The sequence below is a fragment of the Protopterus annectens genome, chromosome 16.part0, assembly GCF_019279795.1.
Source record: "Protopterus annectens isolate FY-2018-M chromosome 16.part0, PAN1.0, whole genome shotgun sequence".
NCBI classification, from domain to species: Eukaryota; Metazoa; Chordata; order Ceratodontiformes; family Protopteridae; genus Protopterus; species Protopterus annectens.
The window spans coordinates 149322968-149347341 of NC_056750.1; positions in this window are offsets into that span (position 1 = coordinate 149322968).

Here is a 24374-nt window from a genome sequence, read left to right on the forward strand (position 1 = left end):
AAGAGGATAATAATACAGTAATAGCGAGCCCTCCCTCCTCCCTCCAATGCCTTTTTCAGGATATGAAGCAGGAGGACAAGCTGGTCCACCTCCACGTTATCCTGAAGTTACAAGAGTACTAAAACCATTTGTTAGAGATCCTATTGAAACTAGGTCCCGGACACGTAAAACACTAGGGGGCACAGACTTATATCAAATAGGGAAAAATACACTAGAAGAGAGTGAGGAAGAAATCTGTCCACTGATCGAGGTACCAAATCCTCAGGCAGGACAGGAAGGGCAGGACCCAACTCTTCTAGTATATAGACCATGGACACCGGAAGATATTCGAAAGCTACAGAGGGAATCCCTCATCCAAAAGTTAATTACACAAAGTTTTTACAAGATTTACAAGGTATGAGACTAAGTTACCACATAAATGGGGAAGAAGTAGAAAAGGTAGTTAGACAGATTGTGGGTCCAGACTGGCACATGATTTGTGGCACCTGGAATCCTCGTAATGCAGAGCTTAAACCACTCCCACATAGTGACGCAGAATTAGACAACAGAGTCAAAGGTCTTACAGACCGAATTTCTGAAAAATGGAAACCTAGAGCAGATTGGACTTGCATTAATCAATGCATACAGCAAGAGAATGAAAATGTAGATGGGTACTATGGTAGATTATTGGAATGTTTCAATAACCATAGTGGTATGGCTATTCCTGAAAATCAGACACATGATACCTCGTATGAACAGCAACTGAAAAATGCGTTTTGAAAGGTTGCATTGCACCTATCAGTAGCTTTATTACAAAGCATATGATAGATCATCGAACAAGTAGGCTACAAGCCTTACTTGAATATGCCAGACATGCTGAAAGACACTTTAATAGTAAAAGAAAAAGAAGACACAGGTCTTCACAGCTGAAGACGGAGCAGAGGTCTTTGTAGTACAGTCAGGTAAAAGGGTAAGAAAAATACCCAGGAAATAGACAATCTGACAAAAGGTCAGAAGATTTTGAAGAGAGAAAAAGAAAGGTGAGTGCTTTAAGTGCGGGAAGAAAGGACATTTGGCAAGGGATTGCAGGCTAAATAAAAAGATGACTACAGAAAATAAAGGTGATGAGGACTGACTATATGATAGTGATGAAAATCAAAAATCATCAGGGAAGAAAAACAAACAAAGGGTAAACGTAAATGTAGTGGAAGGAACAGAGGAAGTGCAGGCAGATGTAGAGGATGAAGAAAGTGAAATTTTAGATTTAGCATTACTGAGCTTAGAGCTCTATTTGGCAGACACAAAACCGGAAGTTACACTTCTAGTGGAAGGAAGGGAAGTGAAATTCTTGTGTGACTCAGGAGCATCACGAACTTTGATACACCCTTCAAAGTTACCAGAATATTCTGAATCACCTGACTATATATTAGTGAAAGCAGCAAATGGACAGCTATATAGGGAGCCACTCTCCCATGATATAGCAATAACTGACCCTGTTTCAGGCATGACTCAGAAAAGTAAAATTGTAGTTTCTGCAAAATGTCCAGTAAACCTACTGGGAAGAGATCTTATGCAGATATTTGGCATAGCGGTAGTTCCCACTATGCAGGGTATGGAAGCACAAAGACAAATGGATACTTTTGTGGTGCGACCGGAGGGTGAAACCTTTTACTGGTACAGCCAGGACCTAGTTACGACTGGTCCAGGGGCAGTGACCGGAGAACTGATGAATGTAGCCATCAGTAAGGCCCCCTCCCTTGACACTGATCAACAGCATTTGTTACATTGTACTCTATACTACTGTAGCATGCCAGGACCTGATAAAGAATATGAGCAAGAATTGTTCAAAAATCCTGCTAACAGATTAGTATTACGAAACTTGTATTGGGATACTGAGGGAAACAGTGTGGTAAGCTGTTCACTACCTCAGGAATTCATGACACTGTACAAATCTAATAGACTACCACATGTCAGCTTGGCAAAGAATAAGGATGTGAGATGGGCAGACTTAGGAGAAAAAGTAACAAGATGGGAAAAACAAACTGATTTAGAATTATCAGAACAGGGAATACAAAACAGAAATTGAATTGGCTAACACAGACACATCCAGCTGTACACTTACAAACTAGTGAAGACAGCTGATTAGCATTCTTATTAGAAGAAGAAGAAAAAGCCTTGTGTGATATACCAGATATTCTTTGGTCAACAGGTAAATCAGATGTAGGACTTATTCAAACAGCAGGACCAGTAACTATTACACCAAAATCAGCATTTAGACCACAAAAGAGACAATACCCCTTGAGGAAAGATGCAGAGCAAGGAATCAAGCCTATAATAGCAGCATTACTCAAGGAAGGAGTACTGGTAGAATCTCTTGATTCACCATGTAACACCCCTCTATTTCCTGTTAAAAAGCAAACGGGGAATGGCGGATGGTACAGGATTTACAAGCTGTAAACAATGCAATAATACCCAGGGCACCTACGGTGCCAGACCCACACACCTTGTTGAATGATTTAAAACCACTACAAAAATATTTTACTGTGGTAGATATAAGCAATGCTTTCTTTTCAATACCTATACATCCTGATAGCCAGTATTGGTTTGCATTTACATTTCAGGGTAAAAGATATACCTATACTCGGCTACCGCAGGGATATTGTGAAAGTCCAAATATATTTGCACAAGAAATGGCAAGCAACCTGGCAGGGTTTACTCCACCAGGAGGTAGTCAGATTCTACTTTATGTAGATGACATTTTGCTAGCAGCCCCTACCCAGCATCAATGCAGGGAAGATACGATAGCATTATTGAAATTTTTAGCAGCACAAGGACACAAAGTAAACAAAAGTAAGTTACAACTTTGGAGAAAACAGGTTAGATACCTGGGATATGTAATATCCAATGAAGGTAGAATATTAGATGAAGACAGAAAAACAGCGATTTTACAGGCACCCAAACCAGCAACCAAGAAGGAAATGATGTCCTTCTTGGGAACGACTAATTTTGTGAAGCTGGATATCAAACTATGCTTTAGAATCTGCTCCACTGGCTGATTTAATATATAAAACACCAATGGCAGCACAAGATGTATTACAATGGACACCTGAAGCAGAAGCAGCTTTCTGCAGACTAAAACAATTGATAGCTTCATCACTAGTTTTAGGACTTCCAAATTACCACAAAAGATTTTTTCAGACCGTAGATTGTAAGCAGGGATACATGACGTCAGTTTTGATGCAACAGCATGGGGACAAGCAACACCCCATAGCTTACTATTCATCACAGTTAGATCCAGTGGCACGATCATTGCCTCACTGTGTGCAAGCAGTAGTCGCAGCTGCAATGGCAGTACCGGCTTCGGCCTCAGTAGTGTTGTTCCACCCTCTCACATTGAGAGTGCCTCATGCAGTCGCGATAATTTTACTGCAAGAGAAAATAGCATATCTATCTCCTGCTAGACATCTTTCATGTATGACCATACTGCTGAGCCAACCTCATATGGTAATTGAATGATGTACAACATTAAATCCATCAACGTTACTTCCAACTCCTGTGAATGGCACACCACACAGTTGCCTGCAGAAAATTGAGCAAATAACTTTGCCCAGACAAGACCTTACTGATATGCCCTTGGATGATGCCGAGGTGACATTTTATGTGGACGGTTCATGCAGAAAGGGTCCTACAGGGAAAAATCTAGTAGGGTATGCAGTAGTCACAGATACAGAGATTTTAGAAGCCCAACCCTTACAGCATAACCTGTCTGCTCAAGCAGCAGAACTGATAGCCTTAACACGAGCTTGTACTCTAGCAAAAGATAAATGTGTGAACATATATACTGACAGTCAGTATGCTTTCTCTACAGTGCATGTTTATGCACAACAATCGAAAAATAGGGAATGATAACATCTACTGGCAAACCGATTAATCATGCAACTTATTTTGAACTTGTTAGATTCCATTCAGTTACCTACTAAGGTAGCTATTTGTAAATGTTTAGCTCATACAAAACAACAGGATGCAATTTCAAAAGGAAATGCAAGAGCTGATGCAGCTGCAAAGCAAGCAGCCTCAGACTCAGAAATTTTACTTTTAACGAGGAATTACAACCCTCTGAGATTTTAGATTTAGAAATGTTAAAAACGATGCAGACATTAACTACAAAAGCTGAGAAACAAAAATGGGAGAAACGAGGTGCAATCCTCGAAAATGGACTGTATATCTCCAAAGAGAAAAAAACAATATTGCCATCTAATTTATTTAGATATGCAGCTTTGTTGAGCCATGGGCAGTGCCATGTCTCAACAGGGGGGATGGTACAGTTAGTGAATCGAATATTCCAAACATACGGATTTACAAATTACACACAAAAATTTTGTGCAGCATGCCATGTCTGTAATAAACATCATGCACAAGGAGCATTCAAACCCAAGCAAGGGAGTTTTCCTGTACCACCATATCCATTCCATACTATCTGTATGGATTTCATAGAACTGAACAAATGTGAAGGGAAAAAATACTGTTTAGTAATTATAGACATGTTTTCCAAATGGGTAGAAGCTTTTCCAACTAAAAATCCGGATGCAGCAACAGTGGCAAAGGCCCTAATAAAAGAAATAATTCCTAGATTTGGCATACCGGAAAGAATCTATAGTGATAATGGGACACATTTTGTGAATCAGACGATTCACCAACTTGGGAGATACTTTGGGATCTCCTTGAAAAATCATTGTGCCTACCACCCACAGTCTGCAGGACTGGTGGAAAGGTACAATGGAATTTTAAAAAACAAGTTAAGGAAGTTGATGGGAGATACACAGAAGAATTGGATTTGCTGTTTGCCTTTGGCACTGCTGAGCATGAGAACAGTTCCAAATGTAAAGGGTTTGACCCCCTTTGAAGTGATATTTGGAAGGGCATATTATGTGCCACAGTGGAAAGCTCTCATGCCTGCAGAATTAGAGGCTGACAGCTCATTAGCTAGCTACGTAAGGAAAATGTTAACTAATAAAACTGTTTTGCAGTTGAACTCTTTTTCAGATAAAAGACAGACCAGACCGTTGGAAGCAGTGCTGACCCCGGGGTCCTGGGTTTGGTTGAAGGTCACGAAGAGGAAGAATTGGGCAAGTCCAAAGTGGGAAGGACCGTACCAGGTACTGTTGGCGACGCCTACTGCAGTCAAAGTTGCTGAAAGGTCGTCCTGGGTCCACCTGACGCACTGTAAACCGGTAAAGAATTTTCAGCTTGATAAACATTTTGTGACTGACACACAACAAAGGCAGGATGACCAAGAGCAAAATGAGTAAAAACACAGATCAACCCCAAAGATATTGTTTAATCATCTTGCTAACTATGCATTTATTGACTATGATTGTGTTGACTTTCCTTTTGTTGTGGTTCTTCCTACATATAACCACACAAGTGAAAGTAGAGAAACGTGATGAACTATCTATAGACTGGCATCCAAACTTTAACACATACCTAGCTATGAAGCGTGTATATGTAGAGACTATGAACATTTCAAATTGCTGGGTTTGTATTGCCATACCAACAGCATATGGAGGATTGTTGATGTCCACTGTCCCCTTGGGGATAAATGAGACTTGGGAAAATTTACTTTTTGATACAGGTTCTGTAAAATCACAGGACAAAATTGCATTGTATTTGCCTATTACACAGAGGGGAATTGTATGTTTTTTCAAAAATGACACACTCCAAGTGGGTTGGAGTAACTGTAACATAACTGTATCTTATAAATGCTATATTAAAACTAAAGATAAAAGCACTATTTGTAGCACAAATTATGATTCATATTTGAGCTTAATGAAAACAACATTAAGTGAAATGCAGAGAAATCCTGTCTTGCATAAACAATTGTCTGTTATAGACAAAAAAATGTTTCATTCAGAGCTAACCCGCATCAGTACCAAAGTAGAAAACTGTTATTTTATTTGTGGGGAAAAAGGCATACAAATGGCTACCTGAGAATTGGTCCGGCAGTTGTTTTTTGGGTTATCTGGTTCCAGCTATAAGGCATACTGCAGAATTACCTCTAGGTAAGATACGAAATGTAAGAGATGTAGCCCGAAAACCTGAAGATCCTATCGGAAAACCTGTAAATCCAATGGGAAAAATCGAAGCTGGATGGAAGAACCATCATTCCGTGAAAGATAAAGAAAAATTGACTCATATGGACTTAAGTGACAGTGTTATATCCTGGGCTGGGATATTTCCAGCATATGGAGCAGTCAAATCGATCTGGGAATTGAGAAAACTGTCGAAGCTTCTCGAAGTAATGAGTAACGCAACTTTTTCTGCTCTCGAACTAGTGACTGATGAACTGAATGCAATGAGAACTGTTGTGCTACAAAATCGAATGGCTCTCAACTTCACCCTAGCGGCGAGAGGTGGTACTTGCGCCCTTATCAAAGAAGAATGCTGTGCATACATACCAGACAATCGACACGAAATTAATGACCACCTAGAGGTAATACAGCAGGTATCGGCCATGACTGAACCAGGCCCAAACCCACTGACGAACTTTTTCCAGAGTCTATTTGGTGGGTGGGGTTCTATCCTAATGAATATTTTGATTGCTATTTGTGTTGGTCTGCTCCTATTAGGAGCATGTGTCTGTTGCGGGATTCCCTGTATGAAAAGATTAGTCAAAGATTTTGTTGATATATCTGTAACTGAAACTTTGTACCAAGACATTGAATTGAAACTATTGATTCCAGATGAAACTTGTTCCGAAATATAAACTAAATGACTTGCCTAGTTAAAAATCCTTAAAGGAGAAGGCTAGGAGACGATATAATATTGTTTATGTTTCTGAATAGAATAAAAAGTATTAAAAGGAGGGAAATGTTAGAAAAATATGTATTTAAACATGTATAAAGTGCTAGTTTAATGGCAAGTAGTATATAATGCATTTTATTCTATTTACAATATGGCAATAAGAATGATTTTACATGTAGTTGCTTGAAGCTTTGGAACTGCAGTGTGTTTGAACTCTGACCCTGGCAGTAGCTAGCCCAGCAAGCTTATGTTTCTCACTAATGATTATCTGCTGGGTCAGCAAAATTGAATGTATAAAGCATTGAATATTCTTATTCCTTCCTCTGAGATAATTGACCTTGTGAATGTATCAGAGATAAGACACAGCTGCTGCAAGAAGAACAAAGAAGTATATTGCCAGAGTGAACCGACCATTGTATTCGAGCTAGCCTGAGACCTTGGAAGAGTAACATTTACAGAAAGACATTATAATGAACCAGGTGCTTTGCAAGGCTGTATTATTCCCATGGGAAAACTTTTAAAATGTATAACATCAGCTTTTTCTTATGAATAGAATATTGTAGACCATAGTGATGTAGGTGCCCTGTGACTAACCACATCAGTAAGTTGGGCACAGCCTAAATGTAAGACTATATAAAATTGTGTACTTCCTGCATCATGTCAGACAAAACTCTGTACTTGTATGGTTTTTTGCCTCCTGGTGTACACTAGTAAACTTTTGCATCTGAGCCTCCTGTGTTGTTATCATTTGTTTTTATTTAACAATCACTTCATAGCCTATGGATGTACCTTGCAAAAGTACATGTTAGGCAACCAAAGAACATTGCAGGTGATGTAATTTGAATTAAACATTATTACTTTAATCTTTGTAGATTAGACAAACAGAAAAAATAGTGAAGACCATGAAGTGGACTGAATGTTATAGCTGTACTCGTTTGTAAATGGAATTGCAAGCTGAATTCTGTTTTATGATTTTGAAATTTACCTTTATTCTATGTGAGCTGTTAATGCTCTGTGACTGCTGTTCTTTGATATTTTGAATCCCTTGTTCAATTTCTTCTTCACATTGCATCTTGTCTTTTGCACTTGTTTTATTGCAATTTTTTTTTGACTGTGAATTTGTTGTTTTACTTAAATTTGTTTTTAATAGAGTTTTAAAAAATGTGGTCAGATACATTAGCAGATATGTCAGCTACATTATGTAAATGATAAGAGATTAAATCTATCTGAAATCTGGATATTATACTACCACCTGCGGTTTGTGAACATAGGACCTGATAAGGAACATTTTTAAGGTACACAGAACGGACCTGATAAGAAGCATTTTTTAAGGTACATAGAAGAGGACAAGGTTTAATCTGTCGGAGCTGCCAATGCACCATGACTGCTGATTTATGACTATTTTACATTATGTAAAGTATTTCTTCTGTGTTCTTAAAAAAGTGTCTCTTTAGTTGGATAAGGTGAGAGTTATTGTCATTGTTTTTCTGGCAGTAGGATCAGGGATGGTGCAAAAGCCCAGATGATTCTGCACTATCCTAATAATAAATATGACCTTGTTGTCACCCATGTGAGAGTGAATTTATCTGCTCTAACAGGGATCCAGTGACATTCTTGAGATTTCTTTAAGCAACATGCAGCTCATGAGCATATACCCTACATAGAAAACTCCAAATGAATCAATACCAGAGGTACTTTATTCATATCAAAATGTAAGAGCTTCAGGCTTACTTCCATCCTTATTGTGTAGTTACTAATGTTTGGTTTCAGAACAATGATAGCACTCCCTCTTTACAAGGGTACTGTATCTGCCCCACATTTGGGATCCCTAGAAGCTGTGGGTACATATACATCTTTATTAGGCATCCCATTGTCGTATGGCAGATTTTGCACAATAAACTGAGATCCTAGTCCATCACAGCAACATTGCTAATTACATAAATCAACTTGCTAATGTACTCATCAGGTCAAATATCATTTTTATGGATTACTTTAATTGCCCCTGTATTAACTGGTAAACCTGTACAACCTCCAGTAAATATTTCCCAAAATTCCTTGACTTTGCAAATATCAGTCCTCTTGTACAGATTGTCACCACCTTCACCTAGGGTTTTAACCTCCATGACCTTGTCCTCACAAACTGATCTCCCTCCTGTTCCATACCACTTGCTTCTACCTGCCTAACAAATTCTGATCACCTTGTTGATATCTTAACCCTTGGTACAAACTTCTCTTCCTATAAAAGCCCAAAGAACTTTAGAATTATTCTAAAGCAAACTTTTTCCGAATGAAAGATATTATGGAAAAACATAACCGGAATATTTCACTGAACAAACCCAATGATGCTCCTCACACCTTGCCATATGAAAGAGGCCATTCCCATATGCCACAAAAGCAGCAATGAATTCAAAGATAAAAAGTATGGTAGAACACCCATATAAATCAACTCTATAGAAAAAAAAGATTATGAACTCTTCACAAACATTTCTCTCTCATGCTATAAAAACAACTTAATATTAAGCAAGATCCTTAGAAATACACTTAGAAAGTAGAAAGCTAGCTATGAACTTGGGATTTCTTCCAGTACTAAGGGAAACCATAAGGTCTTCCTTACTTATTTCTAATGGTATGTTGACCATTATGTTGAAACTCTAGAAAATATTATTTCTTGGAAATTTTGCTCCAACATCATGTCCCCCAAACACACTCTATCTCCAAAACAATCCCCTGATTGTTACAGCTCTTATCATCCTTGATCAAGTGCTTTTATAAAAAATAAAAATACTTGCTCTGTGGGTACTGACAGTAGGCCAGGATACCTCAAAATAAAACCAAAAGAAGGCACAAACACAGCACAATGCAGATGAAATCTGTAAGAAATCTGTAATGGTAGTAAGTGCACACATCAAGTATGACACTTCCTCAGACTTTCTAAAAATCACAAACTAAACCTTTGCATTATATAATTAAAAATAGCCAATAGCTACGCTTTCCCAATTAATACATTCCCTATGTGATTTAAATGAGGGCATCACTAAAATCTGCACACAAAATAAAAATATTTAAACAGATAAAACATTTATTTATAAACATCTAAAATTATATGCAAAAATATATAAAAACCAACAGAGACATGTTCATTTATTTAATGGTCTGTCCCTTAAAAAAGTTTAAGGGAGATTCTGTCATTCAGGCCAGGCCCCTTATCTGCTAGAAGCCTGATGATCCATTTAGTCTTTATTTTCTCAGTCATATTCTTAATGTTACCAAGTCTGGGGCTCTTAAAGGCTAACTCTAATGCCAGAAAGATAAATGTATGTGTGGTGCCATTTTCACAAAATGTGCCTACTCAATGCATTTGTTGTGTCGTCTCTGTTAATACCATATATATTCTCATGTATTCATTTCATATTTCATAGTGAAAAATAGGGCTTGGCCCTCCCTCCTCTTTCCTCATTTGATTTACTATATGCCTTGTCATTTTCCACATGTCCATACCTTCTACCCATAAAGTCATCCCATAGATGGCATAGTCCCTCACAAAATGTCCTTGTCATCACAGGATAAACGTGAGGTCCTCATAGCCTGTCCCTTAATGATATTACTAAAAACATATTATGGATGCATACTTTCCATGTGCAAATATGGGGGATGATGGCATTCTTTCCTATGAATGCTGGTGGTTAGACCAGTTCCTTGCTTAGCTATAGTTATATCCAAAAAATCAATTTTACTCATGGATTTGTTTAGGGTGAATTTAAGATTACTGCTGGTGTTCAAATATCAGGCATAAAGTTCTAAACTCTCTTCATCCCCCTGCCAACCTATAAAAAGATCATCCACAAAACGTCAATATATTATTACATGTGGGTTCAAATTATTTAGAATGTGTTCATATTTCCATTCCATCATTACTAAGTTGGCACAGGAGTTCACACAGCTAGTGACCATAGCAACTTCTGTTTTTGCACTTGTCTTTGAAGAAAAATATGTCATTGTCTAGAACTAATTCCAGAAATAGACAGAAAAGGTCCACCTGTTTTGATTCAAACTTTCCATATCTATCTAAGGCACTTTTCACCATCATTATCCCCTCCTGATTGGCAATGCATGTAAATAATGAGACCACATCTAGAGTTGCCAGGACCTGAATGCTTTTACTGTTCTCTCCATTGGTTGCATTATATAGATCCCTTAAACAATGTTTTGTGCCCCTTAACACTACCTCAGATTCATCCAAAGCCTTTCTAAATTGTTTATCCAAAAACCTAGAGATAGGCTCTGTCAACCAGCCCCCACTTGCTACAATAGGTCTAAAAAGACGCCTCATGGGATGCTTATGTATTTTTGGTAACCCATGCATTTGGGGTATAAGTGTATTCTGCACTATAAAATAATCATACAGTTCCTTAGTGATACTTCCAAAATTCAGATATTCTAGTAAGCAGTTGTCAAGCCTGTGTTTCAAGCCATGCACTATTACTGCATCAATACTAACATAAGTGTTTAAATCACTAAGCATAGTAGATATACTGTGATAATAATAAGTTGAATCAAGAACAACCACTGGTCCCCCCCCTAATCTGCCAGATGAATAACAATATTTGTGTTACATTGCATTTCTAACAAGGCTTGTCATTCACATTTAGTTAAATTATCTGGGCTAATAAAAAAACTTCAACAGCAGGAGGCAATGCTGGTACAAACGTACTAGGCTTTCTAAATAATTTAACTTCATTGTTTTCACCATCTCATTACCAAACTTTAATTTTAGTGCTAAATTATGTGCAAAGAGACGAAACTCAACAAGCAGTTCTGTAATGTCAGCCCCAGTAGTTGTGACAAAAGTCAAACCTTTAGTCAGCAGTGACTCTTCTGCTGCTGTTAAACCGTAGCTGGAAATGTTCCAAACTAAACTCCTTGTTCTAACCCCCACATTTTCTTGATCATTCTCATTTGGTTGAATGGTGGTGGCTCCTTCCTCTTTTGGCACCCCTCTGTAGTTGTCTAAATTGTGGGACTTCCTTCTGGTGCTGCAATACGGCAGAGGTAGTCCTGGAAAAAGAGAAGATGAAGATTCCATTTGGGGCTGAAGTATTTTACGCCTCACAACTGGACCTATTTCTACTGTCATTGATATCAAAACTACATTACTCAAACCTTGGCACTCCCCTACCGGGGTGGAGTATGTAGAAGTTTGTTGCTCTGGTGACGTCACTTTACCTCCGTCACCTGTATTGGTCACTTTTGTCTGTCACTGCTTGCTGACTAATGTGACTGGATGATAGTACTTCCTGATTTAGTGTTCTGTTCATTACACACCAGTTATATGGCTTTTCAGCCTCAGAAGTGCAAGGTTTTTTTTTGCACTAAATTCCTGCCAAGTGTGTATCTTGGACCAAGTAAAAACTTGTTGTTTGGAAAAATCATTAATGTCCCTTATCAGTTTCTTCCATTTTTGTTCTAACAATCATTTTTCATATCCCACGACCTTTTCAATTAGGTCATTGGAATAAACATCTGCTGCTGCTACACCCACTGCACTAGTTAAATCTTTTTGCTTTTGAGATATTTTGTCATACAGCTCAAGTTCTACAGGCTGATAAAAGTCTATTAACAGTTTCAAATAAGCCTGACATGGTGTTTAAAATTGATCTGTTGCTACTGAGCCAGCAAGGAAGGATACATGTCACCATAAGTAGGCATGTTAAGGACTCATAAGCCCCTAGGTATAAGATTCATATTTAAACATGCCTCAATGTGAAAACTTTGACACTGTAGTCGTTTATAATTATACAAGTCATTTTCCAAAGTATGTTTTAAATCTCTAATTCGATTATCATTTATTTCAGGAACTTCATTTTCATTAACATTTAACAGCAACTCACCAGTAAGGAGAGGATTTTCTAAGACAGTCATGAAGGTACACATCCTGTGATTCACCATTTCAGTTTGCATATGAGCAACATCTCCATTAACATTGTCAGTACCATGAACAGCTTCACCTTCTGCCACACTCACGGTTATTAAAGTAGCAAGAAAACCCAAAAGCAGTGAGTGTATTTCAGCAGCAGACCCAAATAAAATTCCAAGCAAAACCACAACTAGTAACAGGCAGGAAGGCAAGGCTCATCAGTTGTAAAATCCACAGGTTTTATTAAAAGTTAGCACTTTCGCAGTGTTCATTCTAATGCCAGAAAAATAAATTTATGTGTGGTGCCATTTTCACAAATGTGCCTAGCCGACGCATTTGTTGTGTCTTCTCTGTTAATAGCATATATATGATCATGTATTCATTCTCTAAGTGTCCTGTTTGTCTTGCCAACATAGAATGAGGGCCATTTTGCACAAGTGGATAACCATTAAAGATTTCATGTGCATCATGCTGTGTTTATGCCTTCTTTGGTTTTATTCTGTGGAATCATTTTGACTTGTGAAGGCACTTTGTCCTCCGTGAATTTTGTTTTCTTTTTGCTTCTGTGATTTTCTGGTGTAGGAGGAGCATGGCAGATTAAGAGAATGTGGAACTTGATTTTAATCCATTTACTACAGGTCCTAAAAATAAATCTGACTCTTTTAAGTGTATTCGTCTGGCTAAAGGTAATCCCTTGCTTTTATATGATACTGCAAGTACCAACAGAGACAATGCAATCAATATGAATGATGTAAATGTGCTCAGAATAACTAGGGAAATGAATAACAAACTATATAAACTCAAACAGGCTCAATAGCACCACAAATATTTCAAAGCCTGTCTATGTTTTACGGTCATTCCACGTGGACTTAGGGTTCTTAAGATGCCAACATATAGAATAACATATAAGGAATTGTTAGCTAAACGGCAACAAGTTAATATCGAAATGAGCTTCAGTTATATGAAGCTACTGATAGAACATCATACGTCTACTGAAACACAGCTATCAGAGGAAACTACATCTTTACAATATGAAGCGATTTCTTTATTGTCTCCTAATCATTATGATGTGTTTGTGGATGATTTGGTCAACAGTACATCTGCTATGGAACAAAGGCTTCAGTGATGAAAAAAAAAAAAAAAACTTGAGGGGGATATTAATGATTTCGTAAGGGTCAGGTTTTTTCCTGGCCCAAAGAACCAATTAAATTGCATGAACGGTCTCCTTCTACGAATAACAGGCCTGTTTTTACTACCCAATCTGATGATAGAGCGGACACTATGAATCATCTTTTCAGGAATAATAAGCTTGCTTCAACCATCCAATCTAATAATAGTTTAAATCCACCCAAACAATCCATGGGTGTGCCTTGTGAGCAGGGTGGATTTACCATGAGATCCAACACTTCTGATGTTAGTACAATGGAGATGGCAGTAGTATCTATGAGTTACTGCCATACTTCTTTAAATGTTTGCCTATTTTGCTCCAACAGTGATGTTTGCAAGAAGACAGGAAAAGCAACAACTATCCCAACACTCAAACTTGTGAGAGATGCACTTATATATCCAGACTGGAAGCCATGCACTCTCAAGCCAAGACCAGAATAGCTGGTCAAGAGGAGAAGGTCAACAACTGCACCACACCACATGCAACACATAGCCCTCCAGAACACCCACCATCACAGCTGTCACATAAAAAGACAAACCATACACCCACTTTCGTGGAGGCTTTCAATAGAAATCTACCCAAACAGCAGAGACATCCAAGGCAGAAACACACTCAACCACCACAACAAAGCACAAACCGCAAGACACATAGCTCACCTACACAGTGTGCCCCTCAACCTAAGCCCCTAAGGCAAAACAGCTTTCTCAATACACTAATCATATATGACTCGATAGTGAGGCACACTGATATCCCACTCACTAGGTTGAATAAGAAGGTAACAGTCAGCTTTCTCTCAGGTGCCAGAATCCAACACATAACACACACACTCAGTTCACTTCACAACAAGTACAAGTATGACTCTGTCACAGTCCATGTCTGTGTGAATGATCTGTGATGCATCTCCCTGGACTACATGAAAAGAGATGTGGAGGAGATCTCGGATTATGTGGTCCAGGCAGGTATGACCCTAGCCCTGAGCAGCATCCTACCATCACCCAGAATGCCAGAATGATACCGCAGTACAAGCAGAAAATGATTGACTTGAACAATTGGCTAAGTTTCTGGTATCACTCTAAGGGGATCTAGTATCTGTCTGCTTGGAATGACATGTCTGCCAGACCTCGATGCTTTGCCAGAGATGGCCTGCATCTTTCACCCCTGGGTTTCTGGATACTGGTTAAGGCTTTTGCCACCCCTATTGTGCCTTTTTTAAGCGATGTTCCAAAGACAAAATTACCACCATAACAGCTATAAATAAATGCAATCTGAGGGTTATGCTGCTCAGTGCTAGAAGCCTAAATCTCATGATGCACTTGCTCGAAGCACTCCTCAAAATGTAGAACATTGACATTTGTGCTGAAACAGAGACCTGGATTAAAGAAGCAGAAAGCACCCCTGCGCTACCAGGCCATAACTCATTTCATACCTTTCAGCCCCAGAACATGGACCAAAACTCCAAAGGCGGTGGTGTCTCCATATTCATAAAGGATATGCACACCTCCAGACTAGTAGCCCAACATAATGCATCTGAGATACTTCAGGTGCAACTAATATTAGCTCGCACTCCACCAGAAACTCAGTTTATTGAAGTACAATGAAAAAGTTTTTCATTGTACTTCAATAAACTGAGTTTCTGGTGGAGTGCGAGCTTCCATTGTGGTGTCCTTGGCAAAATTCAGCAGTTGTTACTAGTTTTATTCATTTTGCCTTCATCTCTTTTGTGGTTTCTGCAACTAATATTAGGTAAGACAGCGATTCAGGTCATAGCCTGCTATAGGTCCCCAACCCTGTTCCAAGACTCTCACTCCACATTCCTAAGCACCCTGGAAATGATTAGGGTCAAACCCAACGCCTTCATACTAGGTGACTTCAACTACCCCTACATCAACTGGGAAAACTACTCATGCACCAATACACTGGCCCAATGCTTCCTGGAATTCATCAATTCCAATGCCTTGGACCAGCTCATTTTTACCCCCACTAGAGGAAGCAATATCCTTAACCTGGTTATTAGCAACCATTGCTCTACACCAATAGTAAATTCCTCCCTGGTTAGATCCAACCACAAACTAATCACCATGGAAATCCACATCTCACCCCCCCCCCCCCCAAAGGTAATCACCATGAAAAACTGCTCCAAAGCTGACTTTGGGCTCCTAAAAACAGAGGTGGCTAATATCACGGCACTAATGTCAATGGAAAATAGATGCATGACTGCCAAATCATACAACAATGCACTGTATAAATACGTACATAAATGCATGGAACTAGCCATACCCAACAGAACCAAGATGCTCTCCTCCAAAAAAATGAAGCCAATCTGGTGGTCCCCTGTCATTAATAAACTCTACAATAGAAGGAAGAAACTATTGCAGAAAAAGATGAAGTCCCAAGACTGGAAAAACTCCCTTATTAGCCTCAACAAAAAGTTGAGATCCCTCATCAAAACCTCTAAAGCCAGCCATGAAGGCAAAATTGTGGCAGACACTAAAAACAACCACAGAGCCTTCTATAGTTATATCAAAAATCTCTATGGCAATACCTAGGTTTTCTCTGAGTTACTGCACAATGGTACCTCATATACTGAACCAATAGATATTGCCAACATACTGGCCGACAGATTCAGTGCCAACTTTACTCCCCCCCCAAAGAACTAATCACAATACAGGAGGAATGCCAGACACCCAGCATTACTGCATCTAAGGTTAAAGCTGCATTGTCCAAGGCCAAAAATACAGCTTCCGTGGGACCCGACGATATGCCTGGATGTGTTCTACATGAACTACAAAGTGAACTGACACCACATCTGCGTGCCCTGTTCAATCACAGCCTCACCTCAGGCTTTGTCCCTACAGAATGATGCACTTCTACAGTCATCCCTCTCTATAAAGGGAGAGCAACTACAAACCCTGGGAATTATTGCCCCATTAGCCTGATGAGTCTGATATGTAAGGCTATGGAGCACATCATCATGGACCTAATTAAAAAGGATATAGGGAATCTCCAAACTCTAGATCTCACTCAATTTGGTTTTGTGAAAGGTAGATCATGCCTGCTCAAACTGGTTGACTTCTTTGAATCAGTCACCAGAGCTGTGGATGAGGGCAAGGCATTCATACAGCCTACCTCAATCTGGCCAAAGCCTTTGATGCCATTCCCCTCTCAGGAATTATTGATAAACTCACCAAACTAGGCATCAACCCCTATATCACTAGGTGGGTTGCAAATTGGCTCACAGATAGAACCCACAGTGTAAAAGTAGCAGACTCAAGTCAGACTGCCGACCAGTCATAAGTGGAGTCCCACAGGGATTGGTTCTGGGTCCTCTCCTGTTTGGCATCTACTTCTCAGAAGTCCAGGCCAACACGATGGAACTCTGGCTGATCAAGTTCACAGACAACTGCAAGCTGGGAGCCATTATTAACTCTCCAAGGGATGTAGACATCCTGCAGGAAGGCATCACTGAGACAAATTGCTGGTGTCAAAACCATGTCCTTAAGCTTAATGCCAAAAAACACGTCACCATCTCATTTGGGAAAAACTCAGTTCCCACTAATAACCAAACTGATGGGAGCCCATTGAACACTGAAGGCATTATAAGCGATCTGGGGACACAGGTTGACAGCAACCTCTCCTTCGACCACCACATTACTACTGTGGTCATAAAGTTCTTCTATGTGGCACATCTCATTACCTAGCATTTTGCATCTAGGAATAAAGAGATCATCTCCCTCTACTCTTCCCTCATTAGGCCAATCATTGAGTATAATTCCCCATTTAGCATGTACCTCACTAGACACATGCAACAGCTGGGAAGACCACAAAAGTACCTCACAAAGAGGATCCTAGGCCTTAAACACATGGACAGACTCAAAAAACTCCAGCTACTCTCTGTCTCATATCGTCTACTAAGAGGCGATCTCTGCTTGAATTACAAAGCCATGTCTGACCCAGCTCTGTTAGAAATGCTACATCTAACAAAATTCCAATCCCTCCGCACCACACACTCCAGAGACCTCAACCTCATTACCACAATCAACAGAACATGCTGGAGGGACAGGTTTATAACCCAGAAACTCCCCATGCTATGGAATAGACTTCCCATACATGTCAAGCAGAGAAGTCTCACTGGCCCTCTTCAAGAGAAATCTTGATGAGTGGATGGGAAATAGAAGGTTCACCCTGGGGATCACTCCAGTGGCTCTACTTGATAGAAGCACTCCAGCTAATGTTGGGCGGCACGTATGGGCTAGGTTTCTAAAGGGTCCAGGTCCATTAGCCTAGTACACACCTATGAACCTATGAGAGAATATGAAGGATTTTCCACTATTTCTTTTACCTATACAGGATCACTCGAGATGGCCCCAGAAACACAGCAGAGTGATGAAGAGACATCCGTCTTTAAGTGACCATATCCATGAATGCCAGAAGTAGAAGAAATGGACTTAGGAGAAGAAATGCTGATTTTTAATATTTCTGGACACTCACTTAGTGAAGGTGAGAGGACATTGCTTGAAAAATGTCTGTCTTTTGTATCTGCCCTGAATACTGATGTTATTGATGTTATAGATGCTAAGCATTTTTATAGGAATGTGATGCTTAAAATGTTTGGGAAAGGGAATTCACATTTTGATGGTTTTAAGAAACCTAGTATTTTTGTTCCACATCTACATCCACTCCTTGAAGCATTTGATAGAGCAATAGAATTGGATTTGTTATCACTGAGTGACAATGACAATAAATTGTTTTTTAATTTAACTAAAGCAGAGAAGGAAGCCATTATGTCACTACAGAATAATGATAAGATTATAATCAGACCAGCAGATAAAGGCAGGTCAGTCGTGATTATGGATCTGTAGAACTAAAATGATTGATATGTTATCATATGTTGACACCAATGTTTTACTAACGATGAGAGAGTTGGATTTACTTATTAAGAATGTACATGCAGAACTGTATGATATGTTGATATGTTGACAGGTTGATGATGAATTTTATAAATATTTTCTTGATGAGAATCCAGTAGTGACTACCATTAGAGGATTACCGAAAATACACAAAGATGTTGGTGATCCACCTTTGAGACCAAAAGTAGAGGCTGGCTCACTGAGCTAATTTCCATCTTTCTAGAGAAGTGTCTAAGACCTTTGATTATGTGTTCAGATATGATACTCAAAGACACTGAACATTTCCTTATAACTCTATCAGACTTTATTTTTTCTACACATGACATTTCTGAATTTATTTTTGTCACCCTTGACATTACTTCCCTATTTACTGTCATACCAAATATGGAAGGGATAGAATACATCAGTTGTTAGTGGAAATGACACATATTCCACATGGTAAGATCCTATTATATTGTTTGTTGCTTGAGTTGGTGTTTAATAATAATGTGTTTCTATATGAAGACAAATACTTTCTTCAGAAAAAAGGAGTGGCCATGGGTACTCCATGTGCCAACTCATATGCCAGCTTAGTGATGGCATGGTGGGAGAATACTCACATTAAAACTCAAGTTGTTTATTCTAAGCTGGTACAGTACTACAAAAGGTTTGTGGATGACATCTTCCTTTTGTGGAATGGTACTGAGGCTGAACTAAAAGAATTTGTTACATATTTAAATAGCACCACCAGTTTTCTACATTTTAGTGGGCAATAGTCAATGGAGAGAACTGATTTTTTAGATGTTCATTTAGTAAAGCAAGAAGAGACAATAGCTACCACTGTCCATAAGAAAACATGTAAAAAGAATAATCTTTTACACAGGGACAGTATGCATCCACCTCACATATACAAGAACATTGTGAGAGGCCAAGGCCTTAGGACATCTAGGCTTACCAACAAAGATGAAGAATGCACTCTGGAATTACACAAGCTAGAGCATAATGTTCAAGCCAGGAGATACAAGCATACTGAACATATATACTACCAACAGAAGGGGCGAGGATAGATAGAAAAGGCAAGAGTAGACAAGTTAGATGATGAGCAGATAAGGTCAACTAGTAAAGACAATTCAGATGTATGCAGAATGATAATTCCATTCACTAGAAACAACAAACAGATACGTGAATTAATATGTAAACATTGGAATATACTTACGGTTGATGATGAACTTAGATCTTTAGTTGGCAATAGACCAAGATTCACTTATAAGAATACCAAGTCACTGAAGCATCTTTTATGCTATGAGAAGTCTGGAATGAATCATACAGTTCTGCCATCTCAAAGAACAGGTTCCTTTTGTTGTCGGAGATGTAATTTCTGTGGTTATATAGGCAATACTAATAGGTTAATTCATCCTATAACAGGAAAGGTTTATGAGTTTCGGGGTAATGCTGATTGCAGAACAAGGGACATGATATACTTAGCCACTTGTGCAAATGCCTCTCATTCTATGTTGGCAAGACAAACAGGACACTTAGAGAATGAATACATGAGCATATATATGATATTAACAGAGAAGACACAACAGATGCATTGGCTAGGCACATTTGTGAAAATGGCACCACACATAAATTTATATTTCTGGCATTAGAGTTAGCCTTTAGGAGCCATAGACTTGGTAACATTATGAATATGACTGAAAAAATAGAGACTAAATGGATCATCAGGCTTCAGGCAGATAAAGGGCCTGACCTGAATGACATGATCTCCCTTAAACCTTTTTTAAACGACAGACCATTAAACAAATGAACATGTCTCTGTTGGTTTTTATATATTTTTGCATATAATTTTAGATGTTTATAAATACATTTTTTATCTGTTTAAGCATTTTTATTTTGTGTAGAGATTTTTAGTGATAACCTCATTTAAATCACATGGGAATGTATTAATTGGGGAAGTGTAGCTACTGGTTGTTTTTAATTATATAATGCAAAGGTTTAGTTTGTGATTTTTAGAAAGTCTGAGGAAGCATCATACTTGATGTGAAAGCGCTTGCTACCATTAAAGATTTCATCTGCATTGTGCTGTGTTTGTGCCTTTTTTTGTTTTGTTATGTGGAATTATTTAGACTTATGAAGGCAATTTGTCCTCTGTGGAGTTTGTTTTGTTTTTGTTAGTCCATGATACCTGCTTGTAAGTATTAAACACCACATAGGCCAAGCTTACCAAAAGCTATTTAATATTACTCTTTCCACAGGCTATGTATGTGAAACTTGAAAAAAAAAACACAGCTGTCTGGCTCCAAAAGACCAGCCATAAAACAGCCCATGGTAACTACATATGTTAACAGCTTCTCAAGCAGTATCTGTAAAACTCTTGAATGGACTGTCCCTGAATCAGTTATTAGCAATGATACAGGTGGCCAAAAGACCCTCAGCCTGTCAGTTTAGATATGATAATGGAAGGCCATCCCAAATAAAACTGATTGATTTTTTTGACCCTCATCCCAATGATAGTAAATAAATGGTCTGACTGACTGGTAGGGGCTGATGGTTGATAGGCAGTAGGAGCAAGGACTGAAAAAATAAAACTTTTACTAGTTTGTATGAGCCAGCCACCAGACGCTCACCCCCCCCCCCCTGCCTGTAGTACCTGTGCATACCCTTTGAATTCATGTTACCACAGATGAGAATAAGGCACCATCCCTCTTTTCCAAGGAGGCAAAGATATTGGGCCAATTGTGGTAAACCAGGATGCAAAAAGTGCTGAATTTCTAATAACAGATATTTTGGATTGGCTTTGTGGATGCTTTGTTGGGCAGTTTAATACCATGTTTTGGTGCAATTCATGGCTTCTGTAAGCAGGTAAACAGGCAGCAGTTTTGTGTGTTATTGATTTGTGGGAGAAATAAAAGGTCTTGGATTTCCAGATCCATAATAGCCTGGAAAGGAAGGCACTTATTTCCCCAAAGGAGTCTGTAGGACACTGAATACAGGAACAAGACCTCCAGCTGTTGGAAACCTGTTGATTGCTCAGGTACTTTGGTTTCATGATTTTTTTTGTCAGAAACCTTCAGGATCTAACTACTTCATCAGGACTTATTTAGATCTAGAAGAAATATCCTTTTTGTCAGATGTACTATATAAAATGATTTCCGGATGACTGTTACAACATGATAGCCAAAGGAGAGGAAGTTATTTAACAACATTTCAAGATCTCTCATAACATCTTCATTTTGAAGTGGTGTGTTGTCTATACTACAAGCTTGGTTGAGAGATTCTTTACTAAATGCAGCAATACTGGATTTTTAGGACTTAGTTTTAGCATGTTGTCCATGTACTAACTATTAATGTGTAAGTTCACTTTGAAGATTCTGCATATCTGAAGGTGATTCAAGTATAAGACCAAGTTTACAATCATCAGCAAATACGGTTAACCAGAGTTTCTGACTTTTGATTTGGAAATCAGAAAAGTATATACTGAATAGCAAAGGTCCTAGCATGGAACTTTGTAGTACCCCACTGGCTGCTTCCATGGTCTCTAAGGCCACATCTCCCATCCACACAGTGAGGGTTCTGTCCCTCAGCTAATAAGCTATCCAGGGATATGTTGGACCACATTTAGCTTTTAGATAATGTTGTCATGTGGTTTAATATCAAATGCTTTGGCTAGTCAAGGTATGTATAATTCTCTCAAAAAAATTACCAGATTCACTAAAGAGGATCTACTTTTAACAAAAATCAAACTACTTTGAATCAAGTTTTTTTTATATTGTGGTTTATCCAGTCTGTTATGCCCATTCAATGTCCTTGCAGATGAGGATCATCAGACTAAGTCCGTAACTTCCAGGTTCAGTGGTGGAACCTCACTTGTGAAGAAGCATCATGGCTGCAGTACCCCTAAACCTCAGGGACAAAGCCAGTGGATAAGGGGACTTCCAATATGGCTGCACATTGAGTAACAGATTAATTTCAGCTCTCCCAGTGTGAAAACAGAAACTCAGTAGAGAGTGCCAGCAACTCATATTTTAGGGTAAATTTCAGTAACCGGATTGTAATCGTACTGCCTGAATGCCAGCAAAAAAGAAATTCAGAGAACCTGAAAGAAAACCAATCACAAAAGATCAGGGAATTAAATGACTAGAAGAATTATACAGCTGTTCAGCAAAAAAGCAGTGGAAGACATGGCTTCCAATAACCTAGAGGAAAAAATAAGTCAAATGTGTCTGAGCTGGTTAAAATAAATGAAACACTGGAGTATATCAACTCAAATAATAAAAGGCTTGAAAAATGGAATAAGCTTTAAACAGATATGCAGATGAGGTTATAAAACTACAAAAAACAGAGGGCAAAATGCAGAAAAGGCTGGCTGAATATGAGACTGCTCAAGAAGAGATGTTTCAAAAATAATAGAATTAGAGGGTAGAGCACACAGGGAAAACCTGAGATTTTCTGCTATACCAGAGAAGCTAGAAGGAGCAGGCTATATTAATTATATGAAAGCACAAATAAACAACTAGACTGGTATTCCACAGTAGGAGTTGTTAATTGAATGGGCACATTGTGTGCATGCTCCAAACATGGCCATAAGAAAGCAGCCTGGCCCTTTAATAGTAAAGATGCAATCCCACCAGCAGAAGGAACTGATTCTGAAAAAACTGGGGCAGAAGGACAAAATACTAAAAGTGGGAGACAGTGGAATGTTTATGGAAAATAATTATTTACTGTACAGCAGGCAGAAGAGGAGTAAATGTATTCCACTAATCAGGGGATATCGAGAAGCGGGTGTGAGATTCAAACTGCTGTAGTCAGTATCTTCAGAATATTCTTTTCCAGAAGGAAAAGATCATTTTTTGATGCAGAATATTCTAAGGAGGAAATACAAAAGTTTGTCCAACAAAAAGTGAGCTGTGAAAGAAAACGAGATTCTGCTTCTTGTTCTTCTGGTAATAAAGACCACAGAGAAACTGTGTCAGTGAAACCTTTTCCAATGTTTTGACAGAAAATGCTTGAGAGACAGAAAAAAAGCACAAGACTTGACTAGAAGAGCTGAAAGTATGTGGGAAATGAAGCAGGGCCTGTATATGGGGATAAACAAGAATAAAACCAGCAACTCAGAAACTGACAAATAATTGTGGAATTACAATACATTATTTATTTTTTCGTGAAGCATGACAGAACAAGAAAATCAACAAACAAAAGAGAATGGTGACAAAAACACCATTAATGCACTGATAATCATAAAAGGAAGATAAGTACTTTCATGTCGAACTATTCGGGTCTTCTTCAGTGGTTTGGGGTTATAAATAGGAGAAATGGTTGGAAACAGCAGGTAAAGCACAGGGAAACAATAATGAACTCAGTTAGATGACTGCTATAAAACAACACTACAATTACCAACTAAGGAAATACAATAAGTAATCAAAACTTGTTTAAAAGGGTACTAAAAATAGCAGAAACAGTTAAAATGGAGGAAATCAGTAGATTTAGTACAGGGAATCCATACAGCAATTGAAGAATTCAGTCTGTTGACGGTACAAAAATATATAGGTTTCAGAAAGGAAAACAAAATAAAATAAGTAAAACTTGTTTATAAAAAACACTAAAAACTGCATAAACCAATAGG